The sequence below is a fragment of the Ochlerotatus camptorhynchus genome, unplaced genomic scaffold, assembly GCF_037179485.1.
Source record: "Ochlerotatus camptorhynchus isolate MF236.1 unplaced genomic scaffold, CSIRO-AGI_Acam_v1.1 ptg000310l, whole genome shotgun sequence".
Taxonomy (NCBI): domain Eukaryota; kingdom Metazoa; phylum Arthropoda; class Insecta; order Diptera; family Culicidae; genus Ochlerotatus; species Ochlerotatus camptorhynchus.
This window is the reverse complement of record NW_027040798.1, coordinates 103,670-112,522: the sequence shown is the minus strand read 5'-3', so window position 1 is coordinate 112,522 and position 8,853 is coordinate 103,670.

Here is an 8,853-nt window from a genome sequence, read left to right as displayed (position 1 = left end):
CCGAGGCCAGGTCCGGCCAAAAGACCACATCCTCGCGTGATACTTCTTGATGAAGGCGACAACTTCCGGCAGGCACTTCGTATACTGCATATCTCTCGTTCACCGCAAGCCCCCGATGAAAGATTAGCGGTTTGAGCATTCTCTTCTCGCTGACCGTCAACCACGAGCTCGACTGCCGCTTCCGCATAACAATGTCCATCTTGTCCAGGTACTTCTTCACCGTTTGCCCGTTTTCTCCGACCTCCCGGCCCAAGGCACGGAACGATGAGACCACCTTGCCCTCGGTCTTCCTCTTCAGCTCGGGTGGCCAGAACCAGGCTCCCGTTCGACGCTCTCGCTTTTCTCCAGAAGGGAGAGGATGTTGTAAATGCCGGATCGGCTATATCCGGCGGACACGAAGTGCCTCACGATGTCCAACTTCTTCGCTCCAGGGTGGAGCTGGCAGTACGAACAAACCATCGAGCGTAGTTGCTTGCTATGGTTGCTGCAAATCAACTGATAACGCTGTCATTTTTTTGACGTAGGATTACGTCTTTCGGCAACATATTAGATGTGTAATTTCAAAAAACCGAAATCGACCGCGTTTCGAAAAGTGGTCAGGTTTTGATCACTTATAACTCTGTCAATAGCGGATGGATTTTAATTCTAAACAATCCAATCGATTGGAAATTTTTCTACGAATCTGCTAAAATGAACACATTTTAAATTTTCAATAGGTCACTATTGAAAATTAAACAATTATCCAACCATTGCAATGGTGATCAAAAACGAGGCGTTTTCGTGATGGAAAAAGTGGTTTCCCTAACACAGTCGCCGAATATTGATACCGAGCACGTAATCTTACGTCAAATCTACGGTTGTGTCTTATATACAACCTCTTACTTTTTTTCTGTACAAAACAGGGTTACTATGATTGGCGATGCATAGGTGGATTCACCACCAGGTGGCAGGGTGATCGCATGAAAAATCGCCAAAATTAATTCAATTTTTTCAATGCATACGTTTATGAAGATGTGCCAAAATGGAACGGGTACTGTAAAACTGATTTCTCGAGAGAAAATTTATTGGATCCTTAAACCATTTGTTTTATTTTAAAGCAGAATGAAAAATGCTCATGATGGGCTGTGAGAGTTTATAAAATCTATCGAAGTGGGCAAGGGGGACGACTCTATCTACGATGCAAAAAAGATTGTGTTTTGCTGTGGCTAGCTGTGCGCACGCTGAGTAGATAGAAAGAAGATTGACGACGATTCTGAAGATTTCCTGCAAAAAGATGATGTGCGATGCAAGTAGATGCGAGAAATGATTGAAAATTTTGCCTATTGGTCCCAAGTATATCTATACGTGTACCGCTTTCTAGTCGAAATTCTAGTACTACACTATTTTGTTTGACAGATAAAATGAGGGGTTCGTGGATTTTTTTATGTCTCGAGTAGAGTCGGTGTATAATGAGTCACGCCAAGAGAAAAACAGTTGAACTCGCATCACGGTTTCCGAAGGATTCCCTTTCTTTTCACTTGGCAACAGAGGACTTCTACATCCACTTTAAATGACTTCTAGCGAGAACCAAAAATAACGGCTGTAGTGAATCATAATATCAGTGATTTTGTCAAATTATCTTATCAAAAAATAGTAGAAATTCTCATTACTGATCAAAACCAAACGTATCCCATGACCATTTAATGCTCGCTGCGTGTTTATGATGATTTCTTCAATTTTATTTTATATTTCATTGCAATACCTTTCGTAGACCTTTCATAGCATCGTAATGTTTATTTACTTTGCACGATAGGTAGCCGATTTGACAGTTCAATAGGTAGACTTGGCTTCACTCTTGGCGTGACTCATTATACACCGACTCTAGTCTCGAGCAGCGAATCCAAACACATAAAGCAACCAACGATACAGACAAAACGGTTGCTACGACTACAATGACAAACTCGCTCTGTAACATAGCTCGATCCGAGTGGTAGAAGGATAATGATATATTGCTTGCCTGCTTTGTTGCAATATACACGGATGGGGACAAAGCTTGATATGAATCGAGAAAAGACATAACAAAAAAATTCCCATTAACACACGTGTATCATCTTCGGGTTTACTTCGTGAAGCAGCTTGCCAACAATTTGCTCGTTTCCTTCTACCGCCCCGAGTGAGTTGTGTCGCACGGGCTGCTTGTCATGAAAAAGAACGAAGAAGATTATATCATTATTGCTTTCGACTTCTGACATAGCGTTATTATTCGGTTCGTTGATCGCTTGTTTTTTTTTTTTTTTTTGTTCTTTATTATAGAGATTTTTAGCCTGAGGCTAGTTCATCTCTTCGTTGATCGCTTGTCATTTTGTCATTTGGAGATATTTTTGATTCCTTGGTCTCGAGTGGTGCATCGATTAGCTTGGGACCGAAAGTAATAGCAACAATCAATACGAAACTAACGATTTTAAATTGGCTCACCACTTTAGTAGCCTATTGGTCCCAAGCAAACGATTAACGTACCCTATTCTAGTCGAAATTCTAGTACTACGCAATGTTTGTTTTGATTCGCTATGAAAGTTTGACAGATAAAATGAGGGGTTATTGGTTTTTCCTATGTTTCGAGGGGTGATTCGACAAGCTTGGGACCGAAGATAGTACCAGAGCTGAGCCAAAAAGTTGAGCACGTTTCTTCGGGACCTTCTAGTCTTAGATTTATCTCAAGGGGTTTAGAGATGAACTAGCCTAAGGCTAAAAATCTCTTTAATAAAGAATTAAAAAAAAAAAAAAAAAAAAAAAATCTCAAGGGGTTGGTCACTCGACACAGTGTCCCGAAAACAGATTCGGCACAATATGGGCACACTAATTGGCACCCATGGTCAGAAATTTACATGATATTTAAACAAAACTAGCAACACTGCTATATTACTATCATTGTTTTCATTCTGGTTGACTTATAGAATCAAAAACGTGTCTCAAACAGCTGGATTGGATTCGTTCAGAAATATGTTTGCATTAAAGCCAAGATATAAACAGTATTCTTCGTTGTTTAATCTTAAAAAGAATATGATTATATATTTACTGAAAAATAAATCTAAACTGAGCTGAAAAAACCGAGTGGGGTTGGAGCAGGAAGAATGGGAGTGGTTAATCAAAACCTGAGTCGTGAAGCGTAATGTTCCGGATAAAACGGGATTAATCTGGCTGATAACTGGTGTTGACTAGCGCGTCATATGTTTGTCAAGGCAGAAATAGCAGGTGTCTGGAGCAAGGCGTCCGCAAAGATACTTCCGGAGCAAACGTTTAATTTGCTTTGGTAGGGGTACAATCCGATCAGTCGATTACTTTTCCCGGGGGCATCTTTGGATATGGATTTTAGCACAAACGAAGTTTATGATTGTGGGAGCCGTTCAAACTTCCCATATAATCGCTTTGCATCGTTCTCTACGCATTTACTCGAACTCGAAGCAACCATGTGGTAGTGTACAATCATTTCATGATCTTGCGACCTACTTTCTCCGGCTCCCTGGCAGCGGTCTCCCTTGCCGAGTTTTTCACGTTGTTATTCTTCATGCCGTTATTTTCCTCCGCAGTTCTTATCAATTCCATTAGCAAGCAGTTGAAATTGAAACAAAGTGTTATCCAGTCTTTAGTTGCTTCAATTCCGTTTCAAAACATTCGAACTGCCAGAAATACCGGGTTGCCGAGCATACCCAAATATTCACTATTCACTAAAAAATACAGTCGGCTCAATGACCGGCACAGCTGCGGCACACTTGAGACACACTGCGAAAAAATGCTACCTATTATGTGCGTCGAGTGACTTACCCCTTGATTTGTCACTACCATAGAGGTAACTCTAAGACTAGAAGGTCCCGAAGAAATGTGCTCAAATTTTTGACTCAGCTCTGGCCTCTCTTCGGTCCCAAGCTAATCGATGCACCCGTCGAAACATTGGAAAATCTACGAACCCCTCATTTTATCTGTCAAACCTTTATGGAGAATCAAAACAAACATAGTGTAGTACTAGAATTTCGACTAGAATGGGGTGCGTTAATAGATTTGCTTGGGACCAATAGGCTAGTCAAGTAGTGAACCAATTTCAAATCGTTAGTTTCCACAGGAAACAGTTGTTCAAAATATAACGGTGGCGCTTATTACCCAGCCGGTGCGTTTTACACCATTATCCTCTACAACGCATTCACGTACTTTTTGTTGATCACCGGAATTGCTTTTGGTTTGAACGAACTTGAAATAGACACATGGGGGTGATCAAATTTCTTTTGAAATCAAAGAAGATTCCAGCGTTGACAGACATCTGCACACTGAAGCAAATCTTTCATCGGAAACGGTGCTTATGTGTTCACGGAAATTTCCGTCAAGGCAGCTCCGGATTCAATACGATTCTTTGTGTTTCCACTTATCCACTCGCAATACAAACGGTAAAATCGTAGGTACACCGACAAATTCAGTTAACATCTTCCAGGAAGATCTCTCCCGAGTCCCGACAATGAAAAGCAGGGATCGGCGTTCGAACCAGATGGCTACCATTGTTCCGGTTTTCCATTTGCTTCCTTTTATCCTCTGCCTGCCTAGCCCGTCAGCTTAATGGAGCCATCCCAAGCGGATTGCTGCGAAATGAAAACAATTATTGGTCGCTTGTAGCCATGACCACCACCGTACGGTCGGTTTCGATTCAGCCCAGCCTAACTGTGCACCACGGGACGGGGCAGTAAGCCGAAAGCGATGTATCCGAAATATTGATCCTTGAAGAATGAGAAGCTATTGGATTTTTTTTTGTTCAGCAGGGGGTGGGTGGACCCGAAAAAAGTGACAAAGTGAATGCGTTCTTATTGCCAAGCGTTTCGGACGGGTAGCCGGAAGGATGAAATGATCATTTTTTTATTGATGTGGGATTGCGGTTTCAGCAATGAATGGAGTGCCATACCATGATGACACGCAGTGAAAAAAAATCTAATGGACAATTTGAGTTAGCAATTATGTCTACGGTGGATCTGACACTGTCAAATTGTCATCTCTTCAATTCGAAAAAAAAGCTACAATCAATTCAATCGTAAACCGCATGCATCAAATTGTTTAAGATTCAGGCTGTGTTCCAATTGGTGAATTTTCTCTTAAATTTGACAGATGGAAAATTTTCAAATAAACCTCCTATTGTACCGGACTAATTCCTGACAGACCAGGAATAAATTTTGACAAACACATTTTCGAAAATCGGAAGATCATCAACAGAAGGATTTTCGAACATTATAATTTAATTTCGAAGTGTCAAATTTAAGTCAAAATTCAATTTGCATTGATGCATTTCGAAAAATTCAAAAGCGAGCTTTTTGCAATCTTTTCGAAAATGCATCAAAGTAAATTGAACCTTAACCTCAAAATTTAATGCTTCGCACAAATTACACTTGGCCTATTCGCCCTCGGACATGGGAGCGATATTAAATACAACAACTCACCTCAGGGGAACCTCATTATTACCTGCTCCCCCTCACAGCTACACGGTAACCGAAATCGTACGCGAGGTAAAAAGGTCAATTTTAAATATTTACACCCCGCTGACGCCACCATTCCAATAAGCAGCACCCTTCCGCTCATATGGGTAAGTCCTGGCAATGTTTCTGGTGTACCGCAGCACGAATCTCGGTCGGTAGGTACGTCCGTCGTTCGCCGCCGGGAAGTGAAATGATTCTCGAATAAATAGCCGCACGTGTTCGGCCGCTCTCAGACACAAGAGCACCGAGGACCCTCCTCTTTGCGATGTAATGCCAACCCAAACCCAACCCGATTTAACCCTTAACCGACCCGCATAACCCATTGTCGAGCAACAACTGACACACTGACACCGGAAGGTTTCGGAAAACCCCAAAAATGAATATTTTAACCATTATCGTTCATTATCGTCTCCTGCGGCCGACTTCCACCGACATTATGACCGGATTTTTTTTTTCATTCATTTTGTTTTCTGAACCCTTTTCCAATTCCGTGCACTCCTGTTGCGTGTCGATTCAGTGGGATGTCGTTTCCATTGTTTGTACGGGTCCGTTTCTGTCGCCAAGAATCAAAGTCATCATCATTAGATTGATCTGTTTGGTCAAATGTGGTTTAGAGTGTAAACGCTCGTTTGTCAAAATGGGGAGCCAGAAGAATCCTTTGACTGGAGTTGGAGATGCTTAACGTCAACATCAGACTTAAGGCCTGTATAGAGATCCAAGCAAAGTGACCTACCACACCAATCTTGGGTCATCTTTTTTGTCAGTGTGTCGCAAGTATGCCGCAGGTGTGCTGATTGTGTCAAACATTGTGATTGTGATTGTTTGTAAAACACCCATCCCGGCAACCCGGTATTTCTGGCACCTTGAATATTTTGGTTTAAAATCGCAGGTTAAATCGGATCGAGGATGACGCGGGAAGTGGCGGGTGTGCGAAATTTTTGTGTTTTGTGTTCATAGGATAACAAAGTTTTGTGCTTTAGTGTTTTATAATGCCCCCAAAGACAGACCAGAAACCTTGCCTTTCGTGATGTGAAAAGCATCGGTCTATCAGCGGCCGGAAAGAGTTGGAACCGGTGGGGAGCATTGTTGGAGACTTCTTTGGTTTGTTTTGTGTGATTTGCAGCATTATTTGAATTAAGGGTACTAAGGGGGTCAGATTAACTCCCTCTTTCTCTTGAGCCCACTCCAGAAACTGCATTTCGTATTTAGATCTATAAGTGAACTGCTGGTCTGAGTTCCTCTGGAATATACAATTATGGCGGTAAGCTCCAACTCGGATTAAATTTTAATACCGTCCCTGTTTGGATGATCTGTGAATTGTTTGCATAGCATCGTGTTGAATAACTCTGATGTCGGCATCAAGGCAGCCGGACATTCTTGATCGGGATTTAATCCGAGGATAATACCGATTGGAGCTTACAGCCATTAGAGGATTTTCCTGAATATACACACGGCGAATGAGAACAACCCAAATTTGAGTTTAGTTCACTCATAATCGCCAAAAGTGCAGGAACTCAGCGATGAGTAAATTTGCCTCATGTTTTCCCAGGTTTTTCCAGGATTTTCCAGGGAAATATTCCCAAATTTGAGAAAAGTAAAGATTGGGTTCACTCAGTCTATTGGTACTACTCCGAGACTGAATAAAATTTTCGTCAATTTCCTCATTTTCCGGCAGATTTTTTAGGTTTTCCACAGGAAACCATGAGACAAATTTTACTCATCGCTGAGTTCCTGCACTTTTGGCGATTATGAGTAAACTAAACTCAAATTTGAGTCGTTCTCATTCGCCGTGCAGTCAAACAGCTCGTAATGTTGTGAAGAACTTCAATGACAGTTGTCCAGTAGTGCTCCCATTTCATTTACAACAATCCAAAGCCTACAAGATTGAGCCTAAGGTGTGCCGAATCTACTTTCAGCACAATTTGCTCAGTGACTTACCCCTTGAAAAATATACGATTCAGCGGAATCGGACGATGTGGATCGCATCTTTTTGCTTATCTGTCTGTATCTGTCGGATTTTCACTTCACCGGAGGTGTAAAGTGATCTATTTCGTTTCACGTGAACTGTGAACTGCAAAAAGACCTTTTTCGCTAGCGAAAATTCATTATTTACCAGCCGACAAATAAAGAATTTTGAAATATTTTATACTGGGAAATCCGGGTATAAAAATTTCGACCATCTGAACACCCCCTAAATCGCGATTAGCGCAATATTTAAGGAGATAAATCGATTTAAAGGTTTGGAAGATCCACCAGCCGACAAATAAAATTTTTTGAAATAATTCATATTGAGACATCCGGGTATAAAAATTTCGACCATCTGAACACCCCCCAAATCGCAATTAGAGCCATATTTTCGGAGATAAATCAATTTAAAGGTTTGGGAGATCCAGCCATATTTACGGAGATAAATCGATTTTAAGGTTTGGAAGACCAACAGCCGAAAAATAAAGAATTTTGATATATTTCATACTGGGAAATCCGGGTATAAAAATTTCGACCATCTGAACACCCCCCAAATCGCGATTAGAGCCATATTTACGGAGATAAATCGAATTAAAGGTTTGGGAGATCCGCCAGCCGACAAATAAAGAATTTTGAAAAATTTCATACTGGGAAATCCGGGTATAAAAATTTCGACCATCTGAACACCCCCCAAATCGCGATTAGAGCCATATTTACGGAGATAAATCGATTTAAAGGTTTGGAAGATCCACCAGCCGACAAATAAAGAATTTTGAAATATTTCATACTGGGAATTCTGGGTATGAAAATTTCGACCATCTGAACACCCCCCAAACCGCGATTAGAGCCATATTTACGGAGATAAATAAATTTAAAGGTTTGGGAGATCCACCAGCTGACAGATAACGAATTTTGAAATATTTTATACTAGGAAATCCGGGTATGAAAATTTCGACCATCTGAACACCCCCCAAATCGCAATTTGGGCCATATTTACGGAGATAAATCGATTTAAAGGTTTGGGAGATCCACCAGCCGACAAATAAAGAATTTTGAAATATTTTATACTGGGAAATCCGGGTTTAAAAATTTCGTCCATCTGAACACCCCCCAAATCGCGATTAGAGCCATATTTACGGAGATAAATCAATTTAAAGTTTTGGGAGATCCACCAGCCGACAAATAAAGAATTTTTGAAATATTTTATACTGGGAAATCCGGGTTTAAAAATTTCGACCATCTGAACACCCCCCAAATCGCGATTAGAGCCATATTTACGGAGATAAATCAATTTCAATGGTGGGAATTCCACCATTAGACAGATATAGAATTTTGAAATATTTCATACTGGTAAATCCGGGTATAAAAATTTCGACCATCTGAACACCCCCCAAACCGCGAT